This window comes from Salvelinus alpinus, chromosome 3, assembly GCF_045679555.1.
Source record: "Salvelinus alpinus chromosome 3, SLU_Salpinus.1, whole genome shotgun sequence".
Classification (NCBI taxonomy): Eukaryota; Metazoa; Chordata; class Actinopteri; order Salmoniformes; family Salmonidae; genus Salvelinus; species Salvelinus alpinus.
In genome coordinates, this window is record NC_092088.1 from 77,598,092 (window position 1) to 77,619,034 (window position 20,943).

A 20,943-nucleotide genomic window follows, 5' to 3' on the forward strand; every position below is an offset into this window, starting at 1 on the left:
AAAGGTTCTCCTATGGGGACCACCACATAACCCTTTTGGAACCCTTTTTTAAAGTGTGTAATACATTTGACATTCCCTTATAAAGAAGATCCACCTCCATCATGATCTGTTTACATTGCGGTACATAATGTCCACTACTGCTGTACATGTTCATCATGAAACAGGACATGTTATGAGGTCAGGGTTCACCGGAGATAATGAACGTTACTGTTGTACATGTTTATCATGAAACAGGACAGGCAGCCATGTTATGAGGTCAGGGTTCACAGGGAACAGGCAGCCATGTTATGAGGTCAGGGTTCACAGGGAACAGGCAGCCATGTTATGAGGTCAGGGTTCACAGGGAACAGGCAGCCATGTTATGAGGTCAGGGTTCACAGGGAACAGGCAGCCATGTTATGAGGTCAGGGTTCACAGGGAACAGGCAGCCATGTTATGAGGTCAGGGTTCACAGGGAACAGGCAGCCATGTTATGAGGTCAGGGTTCGCTGGGCACAGGCAGCCATGTTATGAGGTCAGGGTTCACAGGGAACAGGCAGCCATGTTATGAGGTCAGGGTTCACAGGGAACAGGCAGCCATGTTATGAGGTCAGGGTTCACAGGGAACAGGCAGCCATGTTATGAGGTCAGGGTTCACAGGGAACAGGCAGCCATGTTATGAGGTCAGGGTTCACAGGGAACAGGCAGCCATGTTATGAGGTCAGGGTTCGCTGGGCACAGGCAGCCATGTTATGAGGTCAGGGTTCACAGGGAACAGGCAGCCATGTTATGAGGTCAGGGTTCGCTGGGCACAGGCAGCCATGTTATGAGGTCAGGGTTCACAGGGAACAGGCAGCCATGTTATGAGGTCAGGGTTCACAGGGAACAGGCAGCCATGTTATGAGGTCAGGGTTCACAGGGAACAGGCAGCCATGTTATGAGGTCAGGGTTCGCTGGGCACAGGCAGCCATGTTATGAGGTCAGGGTTCGCTGGGCACAGGCAGCCATGTTATGAGGTCAGGGTTCGCAAGGAATAGGCAGCCATGTTATGAGGTCCGGGTTCGCAAGGAATAGGCAGCCATGTTATGAGGTCAGGGTTCGCAAGGAATAGGCAGCCATGTTATGAGGTCAGGGTTCGCAAGGAACAGGCAGCCATGTTATGAGGTCAGGGTTCGCAAGGAATAGGCAGCCATGTTATGAGGTCCGGGTTCGCAAGGATTAGGCAGCCATGTTATGAGGTCAGGGTTCGCAAGGAATAGGCAGCCATGTTATGAGGTCAGGGTTCGCAAGGTACAGGCAGCCATGTTATGAGATCAGGGTTCACAGGGAACAGGCAGCCATGTTATGAGGTCAGGGTTCGCAAGGAATAGGCAGCCATGTTATGAGGTCAGGGTTCGCTGGGGATAATGAATGGCTGTGTTTCTATTCTATTTACTGGTATTAAAGAGATATTTCCTGTTTATAAAAACATGAATGTGTTTTTATCCCAGAAGCCATGGATCACAGCTGCTGTGGGGCCATCCACATGCATTGTTGAGTGACAGGAGAAAAGGGGAGAGGGGGGGTGATACAGGAGAATGAGGAAGTGAGGAAGAGGACATAAGGAGGAGAGAAAGATAGAAAGCAATAAAATAAAATGTTTTTTTGTCACATGCTTCGTAAACAGCAGTTGTAGACACAGTGAAACGCTTATGAGTCCTTTTCCAACAGAGTTAAAGATACAAAATAGTGACAGGAGGAATAAATACATAGTGAATAACAGTAACGAGTAAAAATAACATGGCTATATACAGGGAGTACCAGTACCGAGTCGATATGCAGGGCTACAAGGTTATTGAGGTAGCTATGTACGTAAGTGTAGAGGTAAAGTGACTATGCAACAGGATAGATAATAAACAGCAGCAGCAGCGTATGTGATGAAGGTGAATGTGTGTGTGTGTGTGTGTACTTTTTATATATTTTTTTACTTTAGTTTATTTGGTAAATATTTTCTTAACTCTTTCTTGAACAGCATTGTTGGTTAAGGGCTTGTAAGTAAGCATTTCATGGTGAGGTCTACACCTGTTGTATTCGGCCCATGTGAGAAATAAAGTTTGATTTGAGTGTGTGAGTGTGAGTGTGAGTGTGAGTGTGAGTGTGTGTGTTAGTGTGTGTGTGTGTGTGTGTGTGTGTGTGTGTGTGTGTGTGTGTGGCGTCAGTATGCATGTGTGTGCGTGTTATGTGTGTCTGTGTGTTTGTGTGTGTGAGTGTGGCGTCAGTATGCATGTGTGCGCGTGTCCAGTGTGTGTGTGTGTGTAGAGTCCAGTGTGTGGGTACAGTCCAGTGTGTGAGAAGAGTCCAGTGTGTGTGTAGAGTCCAGTGTGTGAGAAGAGTCCAGTGTGTGTGTAGAGTCCAGTGTGTGAGAAGAGTCCAGTGTGTGAGAAGAGTCCAGTGTGTGTGTAGAGTCCAGTGTGTGTGTAGAGTCCAGTGTGTAGAGTCCAGTGTGTGTGTAGAGTCCAGTGTGTGGGTACAGTCCAGTGTGTGAGAAGAGTCCAGTGTGTGTGTAGAGTCCAGTGTGTGGGTACAGTCCAGTGTGTGAGAAGAGTCCAGTGTGTGTGTAGAGTCCAGTGTGTGGGTAGAGTCCAGTGTGTGGGTAGAGTCCAGTGTGTGTGTGTAGAGTCCAGTGTGTGGGTAGAGTCCAGTGTGTGGGTAGAGTCCAGTGTGTGAGAAGAGTCCAGTGTGTGGGTAGAGTCCAGTGTGTGGGTAGAGTCCAGTGTGTGGGTAGAGTCCAGTGTGTGGGTAGAGTCCAGTGTGTGTGTGTAGAGTCCAGTGTGTGTGTGTAGAGTCCAGTGTGTGTGTAGAGTCCAGTGTGTGGGTAGAGTCCAGTGTGTGAGAAGAGTCCAGTGTGTGAGAAGAGTCCAGTGTGTGTGTAGAGTCCAGTGTGTGAGAAGAGTCCAGTGTGTGAGAAGAGTCCAGTGTGTGTGTAGAGTCCAGTGTGTGAGAAGAGTCCAGTGTGTGTGTAGAGTCCAGTGTGTGAGAAGAGTCCAGTGTGTGTCCAGTGTGTGTGTAGAGTCCAGTGTGTGAGAAGAGTCCAGTGTGTGTGTAGAATCCAGTGTGTGGGTAGAGTCCAGTGTGTGTGTGTAGAGTCCAGTTTGTGTGTAGAGTCCAGTGTGTGAGAAGAGTCCAGTGTGTGTGTAGAGTCCAGTGTGTGGGTAGAGTCCAGTGTGTGGGTAGAGTCCAGTGTGTGGGTAGAGTCCAGTGTGTGGGTACAGTCCAGTGTGTGAGAAGAGTCCAGTGTGTGTGTGTAGAGTCCAGTGTGTGAGAAGAGTCCAGTGTGTGTGTGTGGAGTCCAGTGTGTGGGTAGAGTCCAGTGTGTGGGTAGAGTCCAGTGTGTGTGTGTAGAGTCCAGTGTGTGTGTAGAGTCCAGTGTGTGAGAAGAGTCCAGTGTGTGTGTAGAGTCCAGTGTGTGGGTAGAGTCCAGTGTGTGTGTGTAGAGTCCAGTTTGTGTGTAGAGTCCAGTGTGTGGGAAGAGTCCAGTGTGTGTGTAGAGTCCAGTGTGTGGGTAGAGTCCAGTGTGTGGGTAGAGTCCAGTGTGTGAGAAGAGTCCAGTGTGTGGGTACAGTCCAGTGTGTGGGTAGAGTCCAGTGTGTGTGAAGAGTCCAGTGTGTGGGTAGAGTCCAGTGTGTGGGTACATTCCAGTGTGTGGGTAGAGTCCAGTGTGTGTGAAGAGTCCAGTGTGTGGGTACAGTCCAGTGTGTGGGTAGAGTCCAGTGTGTGTGAAGAGTCCAGTGTGTGGGTACAGTCCAGTGTGTGTGTGTGTGTAGAGTCCAGTGTGTGGGAACAGTCCAGTGTGTGGGTACAGTCCAGTGTGTGGGTAGAGTCCAGTGTGTGGGTAGAGTCCAGTGTGTGGGTACAGTCCAGTGTGTGGGTACAGTCCAGTGTGTGGGTACAGTCCAGTGTGTGGGTACAGTCCAGTGTGTGAGAAGAGTCCAGTGTGTGGGTAGAGTCCAGTGTGTGTGAAGAGTCCAGTGTGTGGGTACAGTCCAGTGTGTGAGAAGAGTCCAGTGTGTGTGTGTAGAGTCCAGTGTGTGGGTAGAGTCCAGTGTGTGTGTAGAGTCCAGTGTGTGGGTAGAGTCCAGTGTGTGGGTACAGTCCAGTGTGTGAGAAGAGTCCAGTGTGTGTGTGTAGAGTCAAGTATGTGTGTAGAGTAGAGTCCAGTGCAAGAGAGTTAGTGAAAAAAGGGTCAATGCAGGTAGTCTGGGTAGCCATTTGTTTAGCTGTTTAGCAGTCTTGTGGTTTGGGGGTAGAAGATGTTCAGGGTCCTGTTGGTTCCAGATTTGCAGTGGTACCTCTTGCCATGCAGTAGCAGAGAGAACAGTCTATCGCTTCCGTGGCTGGAGTCTTCAACAGTTTTTAGGGCCTTCCTCTGACACCGCCTATTAAAGAGGTCCTGGATGGCAGGGAGCTCGGCCCCAGTGGTGTACTGGGCTGTCCGCACCAATCTCTGTAGCGCCTTACGGACGGTTTAACACTTTTTCGTTTACTACATGATTCCATATGTGTTATTTCATAGTTGTGATGTCTTCACTATTATTCTACAATGTGGAAAATAGTAAAAAATAAAGAAAGGGATAGGTGAAAATGTCAGTGAAGACACTTGCCAGCTGGTCAGTACGTGTCCTGGTTTTCCCGTCTGGTCCTGCAGCCTTACGAATGTTACCTGTTTATAGGTCAATCGGCTACGGAGAGCGAGAGCGAGATCACACAGTCCTCCGGAACAACTGGTGGTCTCATGCATGGTTTAGTGTTGCTTGCCTTGAACTGAACATAGAAGGCATTTAGCTCATCTGGTAGGTTCGTGTCACTGGGCAAATAGACAGTGGTTGTAAATAGACAGCTATCAAAAATATAGATGAAAACTCTTGGTAAATAGTATGGTCTGCAGCTTATCATGAGGTATTCTAACTCTGTGAAAGCGGGAATACATATTTTTATTATACTTATTTTTTTTACCCAAAGTCGCAAAGAAAATGTTGTGATCCATTTAATAAACACAAGACAGCAAAATGTATAAAAGTGGCAGCAACAGCAACAGGAACAGCGACATCTAGTGGGCAAAACCAGGTACTTTCACACTAAATTATTGTAAAAAATGCAAGTGACTTCAATGGCTAATCCCCCCCTCCTCTCCCCCCTCCCCCCAGAGTCACAGGGATAAAGAAGCACTAGGATGAAGAAGCAATACTCCAAGCCACAGCTCCATACTATACTGGTTGTTAGGGGGGGGTTGATGGGTGGCTTTTGATCATTTTATTGGATCGCTAAGGTCTTACTCATTGTTAGGAAGAATGATCAAATGTTTGGTACTATAGCTATTGAGATTTGAAGACTTTGAATCCTATAAATTAAAATCGCCAATTTGGTGCAATCAATTAGCTTAATTTCTCAGAGAGCTAATTATATTTCAACAAAATAATGTTTCAGTAATGCTAATTTAGCCTACTTCTAACTACAGAAATGATTTCAACACAATCCGAGATGAAGGGTGTCGAAATCCTCTTGTGCATTTTGAGGTGGAATGACCCTAAAGTACAATCACACAGTGTTGGTAGACTAAGTTATGAAAGAGAGGAATGGAAGGGTGGAGGGAAGGAAGGAAGTGAAGGGATGAAGGGAGGGAGGGGTAACATTAGAGGTAGTGGGGGTGGTGTCAATTAAGAAGATATACGACAGGGTTCATTTCCACCAGTCACTGAGTGACTTCTTTACTTTACTTTACTGATTTTATTGTCCCCATGGGTAAATGTTGTTGCAGTGTCATGTACACGTTTAAAGTGGCTTTTAAATAACAATACAAATTGACAATACAACTTTCATAACAGTTACCTAGCAATAAAAAGAGACTGTAGAATGTAAGGCTGGATTGTGTTGAAGGCAGAAGAAAAGTCAACAAACAAAAGTCTGACATGAGATTTGGCACCCTCTAGATGTCTATAGACCATGTTAAGGAGACTAAGAATGGCATCATCAACTCCTCTGCTGTGCTGATAGGCAAACTGAAATGGATCGAGGAGCTTCTGGGTGGCGCTGAGAATATGACTTTTCACAATTTTCTCAAGGCATTTCATAACTAAGGATGTCCAGGCGACAGGGCGGTAGTCATTCAGCACAGAGGGACTAGATGCTTTAGGAATTGGTATAATTATTGAGTTTTTCCACTTCAGTTACACCCCGGCCGGTCAGTAAGTGAAAAGCCTGTGTAAATTATCATCCCTAGATCCCTCAAACCCCACCAAAGAGACTTTAAATGTGAAGGAATGTCTTCCCTTTTTGCACTGAACTACGCTCATCCACACACACACACACACACACACACACACACACACACACACACACACACACACACACACACACACACACACACACACACACACACACACACACACACACACACACACACACACACACACACACACACACACACACACACACACACTGTGTAGATCACAGGGGTGGGCAGGAATGTCAGACACACTGTGCCTTTTAGTGGGTTTAGCAGAGGAGACCAAGCATGAATCCACACAGACGCTCTGTTCCATTCACTCACACAGCCATTCACACTGCACACTGTCCCCAGAGGGTAATATACCGTCTCTCTCTATGTGTGTGTGACTGTGTATCCCTATGTGTGTTCCTGAAAGTGTGTATCTGCATGTGTGTGTGTTTGTGTGTGTGCATGTGTGTGTGTGTGTGTGTGTGTGTGTGTGTTCAGGCCTAAAATAGGTGATGCTGAGAAAGAGGCACCATTCGTATAGGAGAAGAGTGTGAGAGGGAGGATTGAGTTGTTATCCTTATCAAGAATGTTACACTGACACTTTTAATGTCCCAAGCTCCCGCTCCACACACTATCTGTACATCTTTGGCATTATAACTTTATCAGAAAGCATTGACTTGCCGGCATTAATAAAAGTATTAACAAGATTTCTCATGACCAAAATACTTAGAACATAACCCTCCATTTTTCAAGAACAGAATGAACAAGAATTCACAGAAATTCCAAGTTTAAAAAAGCTTTTTAAAGCTTAATTCAGATTCTACATGGCCTCCCCATTTAACAACGACAACACCAGACCTACCCATCCAGCCCAGAAGACATCTTTCGTCCATTCCTTCCTTCTATCTGAAGCTTAGTAGCCAATGAGCAGAGTGGTCGTTAGGGCCTAGCTTCAAGTCCCCAGTGTATTAATGATGGTCAAATGACAGGGGGTTAATAGAATGTAGAGGGGCGAGGGACAAAGGTAGGCAATGTTCAGTTGGACAGACAGGGCCATGCAGTCTCTCTCTCTCTGTAGAAGAGGCTGGTTGAAAACCCCATTCAAGGCCAGGGCTAATGCTGCGTTGTAATTAACTGTGATTACTGGAGCAGTGGGTTATCTCTCTCTCTCTCGCTCTCCCTCTCAAACACATAGCAATATGCATGCATTCTGTGATTACTGGAGCAGAGGGTTCTCTCTCTCTCTCTTGAACACACAGCAATATGCATGTGTTCTTTAAGACTTACAGACAAGGATGCACTATCAATGCCACACACACAACTCATTGTCCCAAAGCCTGGGAGGAATCAGAGAGCTTAGCTTCCGGGTCAGTAGCTTCAACCCAGCATCACATATACACACACATACATACACCCACTGATGCTCACAAGCGCCTGATTGACCTAAACAGTGTTTTATTTGACTTATTTATTTACATATTACAATATGTCTATCTCTGATAAGCTAACCAGAAAAGGGCTATGAATAGCCCATATGAATATACCGTTGAAGTCGGAAGTTTACATACACCTTAGCCAAATACATACTCAGTTTTTCACAATTCCTGACATTTAATCCTAGTAAACATTCCTTGTCTTAGGTCAGTTAGGGTCACCACTTTATTTTAAGAATGTGAAATGTCAGAAAAATAGTAGAGAATGATTTATTTCAGCTTTTATTTCTTTCATCACATTCCCAGTGGGTCAGAAGTGTACATACACTCAATTAGTATTTGGTAGCATTGCCTTTAAATTGTTTAACTTGGGTCAAATGTTTCAGGTAGACTTCCACAAGCTTCCCAAAATAATCTGGGTGAATTTTGGCCCATTCCTCCTGACAGAGCTGGTGTAACTGAGTCAGGCCTCCTTGCTCACACATGCTTTCTCAGATCTGCCCACACATTTTCTATGGTTTGAGGTTAGGGCTTTGTGATGACCACTCCAATACCTTGACTTTGTTGTCCTTAAGCCATTTTGCCACAACTTTGGAAGTATGCTTGGGGTCATTGTCCATTTGGAAGACCCATTTGCGACCAAGCTTTAACTTCCTGAGTGATGTTTTGAGATGTTGCGTCAATATATCCACATAATTTTCCTACCTCATGATGCCATATATTTTGTGAAATGCACCAGTCCCTCCTGCAGCCAAGCATCCCCATAACATGATGCTGCCACCCCATGCTTCACGGTTGGGATGGTGTTCTTCGGCTTGGAAGCCTCCACCTTTTTCCTCCAAACATAACGATGGTTTATGGCCAAACAGTTATATTTTTGTTTCATCAGACCAGAGGACATTTCTCCAAAAAGTATGATCTTGTCCCCATGGGCAGTTGTAAACCGTAGTCTGGCTTTTTTATGGTGGGTTTGGAGCAGTGGCTTCTTCCTTGCTGAGCGACCTTTCAGGTTATGGCGAAATAGGACTCGTTTTACTGTGGATATAGATCATCTTCTACCTGTTTCCTCCAGTATCTTCACAAGGTCCTTTGCTGTTATTCTCTAGGAGACAGAACGCGTCTCCTTCCTGAGTGGTATGACGGCTGCATGGTCCTATGGTGTTTATGCTTGCGTACTATTGTTTGTACAGATGAACGTGGTACATTCAGGCGTTTGGAAATTGCTCCCAAGGATGAACCAGACTTGTGGAGGTCTACAATATTTTTTCTGAGGTCTTGGCTGATTTATTTTGATTTTCCCATGACGTCAAGCAAAGAAGCACTGAGTTTGAAGGTAGGCCTTGAAATACATCCACAGGTCCACCTCCGATTGACTCAAATAATGTCAATTCACCTATCAGAAGCTTCTAAAGCCATTACATAATTTTCTGGAATTTTCCAAGCTGTTTAAAACCTCTACTGCTTCTCTCTCCCGGATCCGGGATCCTCCTCATCAAAAAAGCTGACTAGCATAGCCTAGCCTAACGGGACAGGGATATCATATAATATAATTTTCATGAAATCACAAGTCCAATACAGCAAATGAAAGATAAACATCTTGTGAATCCAGCCATCATTTCCGATTTTTAAAATGTTTTACAGCGAAAACACAATATGTATTTCTATTAGCTAACCACAATAGCCAAACACACAACCGCATATTTTCACCATGTTTCCACCGCATAGGTAGCTTTCACAAAACCGACAAAATAGAGATAAAATTAGTCACTAACCAAGAAACAACTTCATCAGATGACAGTCTTATAACATGTTATACAATACATTTATGTTTTGTTCGAAAATGTGCATATTTGAGGTATAAATCATAGTTTTACATTGCAGCCACCATCCAAAATAGCACCAAAGCAGCCAGAATAATTACAGAGAGCAACGTGAAATACATAAATACTCATCATAAAACATTTATGAAAAATACATGTTGTACGGCAAATGAAAGATAAACATCTTGTGAATCCAGCCAATATTTCAGATTTTTTAAGTGTTTTACAGCGAAAACACAATATAGAATTATATTAGCTTACCACAATAGCCAAACACACAAACGCATTTATTCACCGCAAGGGTAGCTTTCGCAAAAACCAGCAAAAGATATAAAATGAATCACTAACCTTTGGTCAACTTCATCAGATGACAGTCTTATAACATCATGTTATACAATACATTTATGTTTTGTTCGAAAATGTGCATATTTATAGCTACAAATCCTGGTTATACATTGTGAATACGTAGCAACGATTCACCAGAATCTCCGGAGATATTTTGGACACTCACCTAATCTGACCAAAGAACTCATCATAAACTTTACATAAAAATACTTGTTGTATGGCAAATGAAAGATACACTGGTTCTTAATGCAACCGCTGTCAGGACCCGGTGTGAGAAACAGTCACTAATAGTCGGCAGAACCCAGAAGATGAGGCAGACACAGCAGTACTAGAGATGGTGGTTTAATAAAGGAAAAAGATCTTCAGGCAAAAAATATAAATCCACAACGTCAAAAGTAATGCCAAGAGAAAAAATGAATATCCTCCAAGATACAATGAAAATCCACAAAGTGGTAAGAACAGCAGGGAAAAACAAACCTCAAAAGAATAATCAAAAATAAACAAGAACAAAACCAGAGTACCTCAGGAAAATCCAACTAGAGAAATAAATGTTCACAGCATGGCTGGGGCTGGGTGCTAACATACAAACACAGAGCAAAGAACTGGGGAACACTAAGGGTTTAAATACCTACAAGGAAAGGAGGCACAGGTGCAAATAATAACTAGAACAAGGGAAAAACAAAAGGTTTAAAAAGGCGCAATGGGGGCATCTAGTGACCAAAACCTGAACAATCCTGGCCAAATCCTGACAACCGCTGTGTTAGATTTTTTTAAATAACTTTACCAGCACTCACCAACACGGCGGAGAATAGGAGTCAACATTTTACACAGAAATACGAAATAACATCATAAATGTTTTCTTACTTTTGCTGAGCTTCCATCAGAATGTTGTACAAGGAGTCCTTGGTCCAGAATAAATCGTTGTTTGGTTTTAGAATGTCCATTTCTTCTGTCGAATTCGCGCCACAATGCTAGCCAAGGTTGCTAACATTCCCATCCTCTCTTGGCGCAAAGAACGGAAAACTCCAAAAGTCCCAATAAACGTTGATAAACTGATAAAACTCTGTTGAAAAAACCTACTTTATGATGTTATTATCATATGTATCAAATAAAATCAGAGCCGGAGATATTCGCTGTGTATACCGAACGCTTTTCAGAAGACAATGTCGAGCTCCCCAGCGCGCCTTCGAAGACAAAGAAAATACCGGACCTGTCACTCCAAAAGCTCTTATTCGACCTCAGATCAAGCTAGATACCCCATTCCACCTTCCACTGCCTGTTGACATCTAGTGGAAGGCGTATGAAGTGCATGCATATCGATAAATAAAAGCCAGTTGAATAGGCATGCCCTGAAACAGAGCCTCGTTTTCAGATTTTTCACTTCCTGTATAGAGGTTTGCTGCAAAATGAGTTCTGTTTTACTCACAGATATAATTCAAACAGTTTTAGAAACTTGAGAGTGTTTTCTATCCAATAGTAATAATAATATGCATATTGTATGATCTAGAAAAGAGTACGAGGCCGTTTCATTTGGGCACGATTTTTTCCAAAGTGAAAAAAGCGCCCCCGTATTGACAAGAATTAAAGGCACAGTCAACTTAGTGTTTGTAAACTTCTGACCCACTGGAATTGTGATACAGTGAATTATAAGTGACATAATCTGTCTGTAAACAATTGTTGGAAAAATTACTTGTGTCATGCACAAAGTAGATGTCCTAACCGACTTGCCAAAACTATAGTTTGTTAACAAGAAATTTGTGGAGTGGTTGAAAAATGAGGTTTTAATGACTCCAACCTAAGTGTATGTAAACTTCTGACTTCAAATGTATGTAGCCTTAAAAATAAGCTTCATGAAATCAATAACTCACTAACATATAACATTCATATACTGTCCATCTCTGAAACTCACTTAGATAATTCCTTTGATTATACCACAATACAAGGATATAACATCTACAGAAAAGACAGGAATGCCTGTGGGGGAGATGTTGAGTTATATGTTCAGAGTCATATTCCTGTGAAGCTTAGAGAGGATGTCATGTCAAATGCTGTTGAAGTGTTGTGGTTGCAGGTTCACCTGCCTCATCTAAAGCTTGTTCCTTTGCGGTGCTGCTATAGGCCACCAAGTGCTAACAGTCAGTAATAGAATAATTTGTGTGCAATGCTTGATCGTGTGTGTGATAATAACAGAGAGGTCTATTTTCTGGGTAAGTTGAGCATTGACTTGTTAGCAACTAGCTGTCTACTAAAGAAGTAGCTTCTAACAGTGGCTAATATCTGTAATATGACCCAAGTTATCACTCAACCAACTAGAGTGCAAACCAAAAGTGTTGGATCTGTGACATCCACATGTATTGATCAGATATTCACTAATGCTGCAGAGCTTTGCTCCAAAGCAATATCAGTTGGTTGTAGTGACCATAGCATTGTGGAAAGCCAAAGTATCAACATTTGGGCCTAAAATAATTTATAAGAGATCATACAAAATGCTTTCTCTTTTGTTGAAAATGTAAAGACATGTATGTTGTTCTGATGTGCATGAGGAAGTGAATCCAGATGCAGCACTGGAAGTATTTGTTAAATTATTCATGCTCATTTTTGACAAGCTAATTATTAGCTAAGCTAATTATTGACTTAACACCTCCCTCTGCAACTGGATCCTGGACTTTCTGACGGGCCGCTCCCAGGTGGTGAGGGTAGGTAGCAACACATCTGCCACGCTGATCCTCAACACTGGAGCTCCCCAGGGGTGCGTGCTCAGTCCCCTCCTGTACTCCCTGTTCACCCACGACTGCATGGCCAGGCACAACTCCAACACCATCAAGTTTGCAGACAACACAACAGTGGTAGGCCTGATCAACGACGAGACAGCCTATAGGGAGGAGGTCAGAGACCTGGCCGGGTGGTGCCAGAATAACAACCTATCCCTCAATGTGACTAAGGAGATGATTGTGGACTACAGGAAAAGGAGGACCGAGCACGCCCCCATTTTCATCGACGGGACTGTGGTGGAGCAGGTTGAGAGCTTCAAGTTCCTTGGTGTCCACATCACCAACAAACTAGAATGGTCCAAACACACCAAGACAGTCGTGAAGAGGGCACGACAAAGCCTATTCCCCCTCAGGAAACTAAAAAGATTTGGCATGAGTCCTGAGATCCTCAAAAGGTTCTACAGCTGCAACATCGAGAGCATCCTGACTGGTTGCATCACTGCCTGGTACGGCAATTGCTCGGCCTCTGACCGCAAGGCACTACAGAGGGTAGTGCGTATGGCCCAGTACATCACTGGGGCTAAGCTGCCTGCCATCCAGGACCTCTACACCAGGCGGTGTCAGAGGAAGGCCCTACAAATTGTCAAAGATCCCAGCCACCCCAGTCATAGACTGTTCTCTCTACTACCGCATGGCAAGCGGTACCGGAGTGCCAAGTCTAGGACAAAAATGCTTCTCAACAGTTTTTACCCCCAAGCCATAAGACTCCTGAACAGGTAATCAAATGGCTACCTGGACTATTTGTCCGTCCTGTCTCCCTGTGTCTCCCTGTAGCGTAGTACATCACTGGGGCTAAGCTGCCTGCCATCCAGGACCTCTACACCAGGCGGTGTCAGAGGAAGGCCCTACAAATTGTCAAAGATCCCAGCCACCCCAGTCATAGACTGTTCTCTCTACTACCGCATGGCAAGCGGTACCGGAGTGCCAAGTCTAGGACAAAAATGCTTCTCAACAGTTTTTACCCCCAAGCCATAAGACTCCTGAACAGGTAATCAAATGGCTACCTGGACTATTTGCATTGTGTGCCCCCCCCCCCCCAACCCCTCTTTTACACTGACGCTACTCTCTGTTTATCATATATGCATAGTCACTTTAACTATACATTCATGTACATACTACCTCAATTGGGCCGACCAACCAGTGCTCCCGCACATTGGCTAACTGGGTTATCTGCACTGTGTCCCGCCCACCAACCCCTCTTTTACGCTACTGCTACTCTCTGTTCATCATATATGCATAGTCACTTTAACCATATCTACATGTACATACTACCTCAATCAGCCTGACTAACCTGTGTCTGTATGTGGCCTCGCTACTTTCATAGCCTCGCTACTGTATATAGCCTGTCTTTTTACTGTTGTTTTATTTATTTACCTACCTATTGTTCACCTAATACCTTTTTTGCACTATTGGTTAGAAGCTGTAAGTAAGCATTTCACTGTAAGGTATACACCTGCTGTATTTGGTGCACGTGACAAATAAACTTTGATTTGATTTGAAGCATGCAATTGCTAAGAAACTGTTTCAGCCTCCTGGATCGATGATGAATTTAATATTTATATGATTCAAAGAAATAATGCAAAAGAGGTGGAAAAAGTAATGCTGCGGAGCTGATTGGTCAAATATATTTTCCTTTATTGTTCTCCACTCACCCTACCACCCCTCCCCTAATTAGAGTAAATTAGTGAACAACAATGCTTAGGCCTCTATTTCCAGCTTATACATACTACAGTATATACATTTTACAGACAAAACCTATTTTACGATAGTTATATATATTTTTTTTGTCCTGTCCTTCCTCTACCCTCAACATGTCCCATCTATTTCTGATGACCATCCAGTTTGATTTCTATTTGTCATTTTTAACTGTGCTGTTTCACAAAGGTTCTGAACCTAAATAAAGTCAGCAAAAAAAGAAACGTCCCTTTTTCAGGACCCTGTCTTTCAAAGATAATTTGTAAAAATCCAAATAACTTCACAGATCTTCATTGTAAAGGGTTTAAACACTGTTCCCCATGCTTGTTCAATGAACCATAAACAATTAATGAACATGCACCTGTGGAACGGTTGTTATTAAGACACTAACAGCTTACAGACGGTAGGCAATTAAGGTCACAGTTATGAAAACTTAGGACACCAAAGAGGCCTTTCTACTGACTCTGAAAAACACTAAAAGAAAGATGCCCAGGGTCCCTGCTGATCTGCGTGAACGTGCCTTAGGCATGCTGCAAGGAGGCATGAGGACTGTAGATGTGGCCAGGGCAATAAATTGCAATGTCCGTACTGTGAGACACCTAAGACAGCGCTACAGGGAGACACAGGGAGACAGGACGGACATCTGATCGTCCTAGCAGTGGCAGACCACGTGTAACAACACCTGCACAGGATCGGTACATCTGAACATCACACCTGCGGGACAGGTACAGGATGGCAACAACTGAGTTACACCAGGAACGCACAATCCCTCCATCAGTGCTCAGACTATATGCAATAGGCTGAGCGAGGCTGGACTGAGGGCTTGTAGGCCTGTTGTAAGGCAGGTCCTCACCAGACATCACCGGCAACAACTTCGCCTATGGGCACAAACCCACCGCCGCTGGACCAGACAGGACTGGCAAAAAGTGCTCTTCACTGACGAGTCATGGTTTTGTCTCAACAGGGGTGATGGTCGGATTCGCATTTATCGTCGAAAGAATGAGCATTACACTGAGGCCTGTACTCTGTATCGGGATCGATTTGGAGGTGGAGGGTCCGTCATGGTCTGGGGCGGTGTGTCACAGCATCATCGGACTGAGCTTGTAATCATTGCAGGCAATCTCAACACTGTGCGTTACAGGTAAGACATCCTCCTCCCTCATGTGGTACCCTTCCTGCAGGCTCATCCTGACATGACCCTCCAGCATGAAAATGCCACCAGCCATACTGCTCGTTCTGTGCGTGATTTCCTGCAAGACAGGAATGTCAGTGTTCTGCCATGGACAGCGAAGAGCCCGGATCTCAATCCCATTGAGCACATCTGGGACCTGTTGGATCGGAGGGTGAGGGCTAGGGCCATTCCCCCAAGAAATGTCCGAGAACTTGCAGGTGCCTTGGTGGAAGTGTGTGGTAACATCTCACAGCAAGACATCTGGTGCAGTCCATGAGGAGGAGATGCACTGCAGTACTTAATGCAGCTGGTGGCCACACCAGATACTGACTGTTACTTTTGATTTTGACCCCCCCCCCTTTGTTCAGGGACACATAATTCAATTTCTGTTAGTCACATGTCTGTGGATCTTGTTCAGTTTATGTGTTAGTTGTTGAATCTTGTTTTGTTCATACAAATATTTACACATGTTAAGTTTGCTGAAAATAAACGCAGTTGACAGTGAGAGGACATTTCTTTTTTTGCTGAGTTTACATTTTACGGACACTATATTTGACATTAGTTATCGTGTTGTTAGTCCCACATTTCAGCTCCATTCAACCCCTCCCATCTATCTCTTAACACCATCCATATTGGACTTCTATTTCCCATATATTTTTAAACTGTGCTGTGATGTTTCACAAAAGTTATTTTCTATTCTTATAGTTTCTACAGATTGTAAATTAAAGATAAACATTTTTGTTAAAGTATTATTATATTATTGATCGATTGACTATGACTTTTAAAAACACCCAGTAGTGCTATCTGCAGAGTTAGCTCCATGTAAATATTGCAATTCTTCAGCTATTCCTGGACCGGTGACCAAAAACAAGCTGCATATAGACATTACCAAAATAAATGATCTAATGACTCCGTCTCTTCGCAGCAAAATCTGCACAGCTGGGATGGTTGTATCCCCCATATATTTAACATGCTATTTGGGTGCAAGAATTTTGTATAATAATTTAAATTGACAAATTCAAAGGTTTGAATCCGGTGTCGTTTTACGTATCAGTTCATAAACCATGTGCCATGGAATCGGTACATCGAAAATCTCTTCCCAACTATTTTGCAATCTATATGGCACGGCTGTCAATTTTTTGGTCCTTAAACGAAACTGGTATATTTTTTTATTTATCACAATTTTCTTTAACAAATTTTGGTATTTAATGCAGGGCTGACAGATGAGTTCCTTACTTTTCCCACTTCTACTTGCCTCTTCCATTTTTGTGGTAATACTGCAATTAGTTGATTGTAATATTGGGTATTACAGACATTTCCATATATTTTTGTTAGTTACATGTGTGACATAATTCCACCAGTCCTGTTTATGATATCATTTACAAAGATTATAGCTTTTTTCTAAATTTTATCGAAAAATCGTTAAAAATATAATAAGTATATTTGACTTTCACTACAATATGTGTTGTATTATTTGTTCTTTCTTTTCTGGTGGAATAAACTGAAATTTCAACTAACTTTCTATGGCTTCTTTTTTTTTAAATCGATATTTGGAGATTATTTCATTTTCAAATAACCGAAAGTGAGAGGTTGTAATCTGATTAAAGGGAAAAATGCCATTATTGAACATGGGGTGAGACATTCTTACTAATTTGCTAGAGATCAGTTCAGATTTAAGTATAAGTTTTGTATGATTGACAGCTTTAGTGAGAGGCCTAATGCTTTAATATTTAATCATTTCTGCCGTCATATTCATTATATACAGTTGAAGTCTGAAGTTTACATACATTTACGTAGGTTGGAGTCATTAAGACTTGTTTTTCAACCACTCCACAAATTTCTTGTTTACAAACTATAGTTTTGGCAAGTCGGTTAGGACATTCCAGGCATTTATATATAAACTCCAGTTGTACTTTATCAAAAGCCTTTTCAAAGTCAGCTATGAATACCAGGCCTGGTTTCCCAGATTTTTCATGGTGTTCTATTGTTTCCAGTACTTGCCTTATATTATCTCCAATGTATCGTCCGTGTAAAAAAAAACTGTCTGATTAGGATGAATAATATCCGACAATACCTTTTTAATTCTATGCGCTATGCATTTTGCTATAATTTTTTGCATCACAACTGTCACGGCCGTCGTTGAAGGAAGTGGACCAAGGTGCATCGTGGTGAGCGTACATATTACTTTATTTATATGACGCCGACAAAAACAATAAACAATCCTAAAAAACGTGAAGCTAAAGGCTATAGTGCCAACAAACAAAGACAACCTCCCACCAAGACAGGTGGGAGAAAGGGCTACCTAAGTATGGTTCTCAATCAGAGACAACAATAGACAGCTGTCCCTGATTGAGAACCCTACCCGGCCAAAACATAGAACATAGAATACCCACCCCAAATCACACCCTGACCAAACCAAATAGAGACATAGAGACATAAAAATCTCTAAGGTCAGGGCGTGACAACAACACTGTCGTGTAAGAGGCCTCCAATTTTTTAAATGGACTGGATCTTTATATATGCCACTTGGATCCTGTTTCAGTAATAATGAAATAAGAACTTCTTGTTGAGTGTCTGAAATTCTACAATTTATAGGAGTTAAAACATGCTAATAACGGTTCTCTGAGTATATCTATTTTTTGGGGGTATACCTCAACTGGTATGCCATCCAGCCCTGGAGTTTTCCAGGACTTAAAGGCTTTAATTGCATCAATAAGTTCCTCCTCTCTAATTTCGCCTTCACGTGAGTCTTTCTGTACAGCTGTTCATTTCACATTACTAATAGAAAAAAATCCATACAATTAGCTTCGGTTAGAGATGGAGGAGACTGAAACTGAAACATATGCTTAAAGTACTTTCCTTCCTCTTTCATAATATTGTTTGGTGAATCATGGGTGACTCCGTAATTTGTAACAAGTTTCAGTAAAATCTTTTTGGTAACATTTCTATGTTGAAGATTTAAAAAATAATTTGGTGCTTTTCCCCCCCATATTCCATCCAGTTAGCTTTATTTTGATCATATATTACACTTGATCTTTATTGAATAAGTTCCTCAATAACTTATTCTGAGCCTCTATGGTACAGTTGTTATTGCTATATATCTGTTCTGTTAGTCCTTCCATTTCCTTTGTTAATATGGACTCTTTTGACCTAAATTGCTTTTGTTTTATAGATGAGTACTGAATTGCATGGCCTCTAAAGGCACATTTAAAAGTGTCCCATACAATAAGGGGATCTGCTGTACCTATGTTATGTTGGAAAAAGTCTGTTATAAATTCTTCTGTCCTAATGAAAAGCAAGTTGTCCTCATATAGGCTTGATTAAATTTCCAATATCCTCGCCCACGTGGAAATTCTGTAAGAGTAATATATATGCCAATTATGTGATGGTCCGACCGCATTCTGTCCCCTATCAACACTTTTAAAAACTTTTGACGAGAATGACATAAGAAAGTAGTCAAGACAACTATCTTGACTGACCCTCTGCCATGCATATCTCACTAGGTCAGGATATTTAAGCCTCCATATATCCACTAGTTCCAATGTATCCATGATATTCGTGATTTCCTTAAGTGCATGAGGGTGATAGATTGTAGTATGATTTCCTTTATGGTCCATAGAGGTATTTAAAACAGTATTATAATCTCCCACCATAATAATAGAGTCTTGCATTGCTTGTAGGGTTGATAAATTATTATAGATATTTTCAAAGAAGCACGGATCATTATTATTTGGACCGTAAAGGTTAATAAAGCCATAACTGTTTATGGTCCAATAACATATTTAAAATCATCCATCTACCTTTAGGATCTAGTAGAAAGAGGAGGAAGGGAAGCGCTACTAAGGTACACAATAGTACATTTTGGTAGATAGAAGGTGCTCTTTGGTAAAAGGGGTAAATTGGTCATCAAAAAGAAAGGAGGACCAAGGCACTCTTCATATAATTAATTAAAATGCCTTCATTAGTATGGCATGTTCAATAGAAATGCCATACTAATAAAGGCATTTTAATTAATTATATGAAGACTACCTTTAGGATCTGTTTGTCTTTCCTGGTTGAGGGTTGACGAGAGATCAACTGCTTCTCTACTAGTTTTTATGAGAAGTGTTGCTGTAAGTGTTGCTGTAAGGAAAGTTCTAGATGATCTGCAAAATAATCTGGAATTGGCTACTTAGGAAATAGGAAATATTTTTTGATTTGTTTAACACTTTTTTGGTTACTACATGATTCCATATGTGTTATTTCATAGTTTTGATGTCTTCACTATTATTCTACAATGTAGAAAATAGTAACCCTTGAATGAGTAGGCGTGTCCAAACTTTTGACGGGTACTGTATCTCTTGCTTTATTTCTCTCTTTCACACACACACACACACACACACACACACACACACACACACACACACACACACACACACACACACACACACACACACACACACACACACACACACACACACACACACACACACACATCTCTCCTCCTCTCTGTGTGCTGGTTTCCTGGGCAGACTCAGGACCTCAAGCCCCCGGTGCTCATAGGAAATTGTGTGCATGCCTGGCCTCACAAAGACCTCCTTTCAGCCGCCCTCATGCTTGACCTCTCGGGGGTCAGTGCTCTGCTTTGTGCCCCGCAACCCCACCGCGACCTGGGGTCACCCCCAGAAGGTCAGATCCAGATGCCTGTGTCTAATTTCACCCGACTGGGTTATCCTCCCAAATCTGCCCTGAAATGTGCCCTCTGAAAAATTCCCCCAACTACAACTGTTGCCCATGTACCCTGTCCTGCCTCTGCCAGTCTTGCCAAGGCAACTACCCTCCATATCTGCTCGCACCTACCAGCCTCATTGCACACACACACACACACACACACACCCCCCCCCCCAGCCCTATCCCAACCCAGGTCATGGACCTGCCTTGAGGGATTAGGTGTGGACAGACAGGACCCTCCAGCCAATCAACCAGTCTGTCACATTGATTTTGAGGGGTCACTGGAGCACAATGTCCAGGCTTTTCCTGTCTTAACCTCCCCTACCTCCCTGACGCACACACACACACACACACATGCTCGCACATTCTCACAGACACACACTCACTCACACTTGCTCTCTCTCCCCTCTCTCCACTCCCACCCCCCAAAGCTCCATCGGATCCCTGCCTCTCAAATCCCCTTCCCCAGACACCAGAGCCCTAGTTGGAGTAAAGTGGTCAGGTCATTCCCCTCCCCTGGTCCCCCATCTTTTTAGCCAAACAACAAAATAACCACCTCAACAGAGCTACGGCTCAGGGTGGATGTTAACCTTAACCAAACTGACCCATGATCAGTTTACCCTCCCCCAATCCTAACCGTAACATTAGGAAGAAACACACAACATTTACCTCGAATCCGCGTCGAGGGAACCTAGTAGAAACCTCTTTCAGAGTCAGGATTCTATTGTTCTGATTCCAGCTCCCACATCGACCATTCCTGTTTTCC

General features: G+C 42.9%; 1 long non-coding RNA gene across 1 annotated transcript in view; it reads left to right on the plus strand.

The window, feature by feature from the left end:
* Positions 1-20,943, plus strand: part of LOC139571382 (uncharacterized) — a 201,499-nt gene that overhangs the window by 100,877 nt on the left and 79,679 nt on the right. The window lies entirely within an intron of this gene.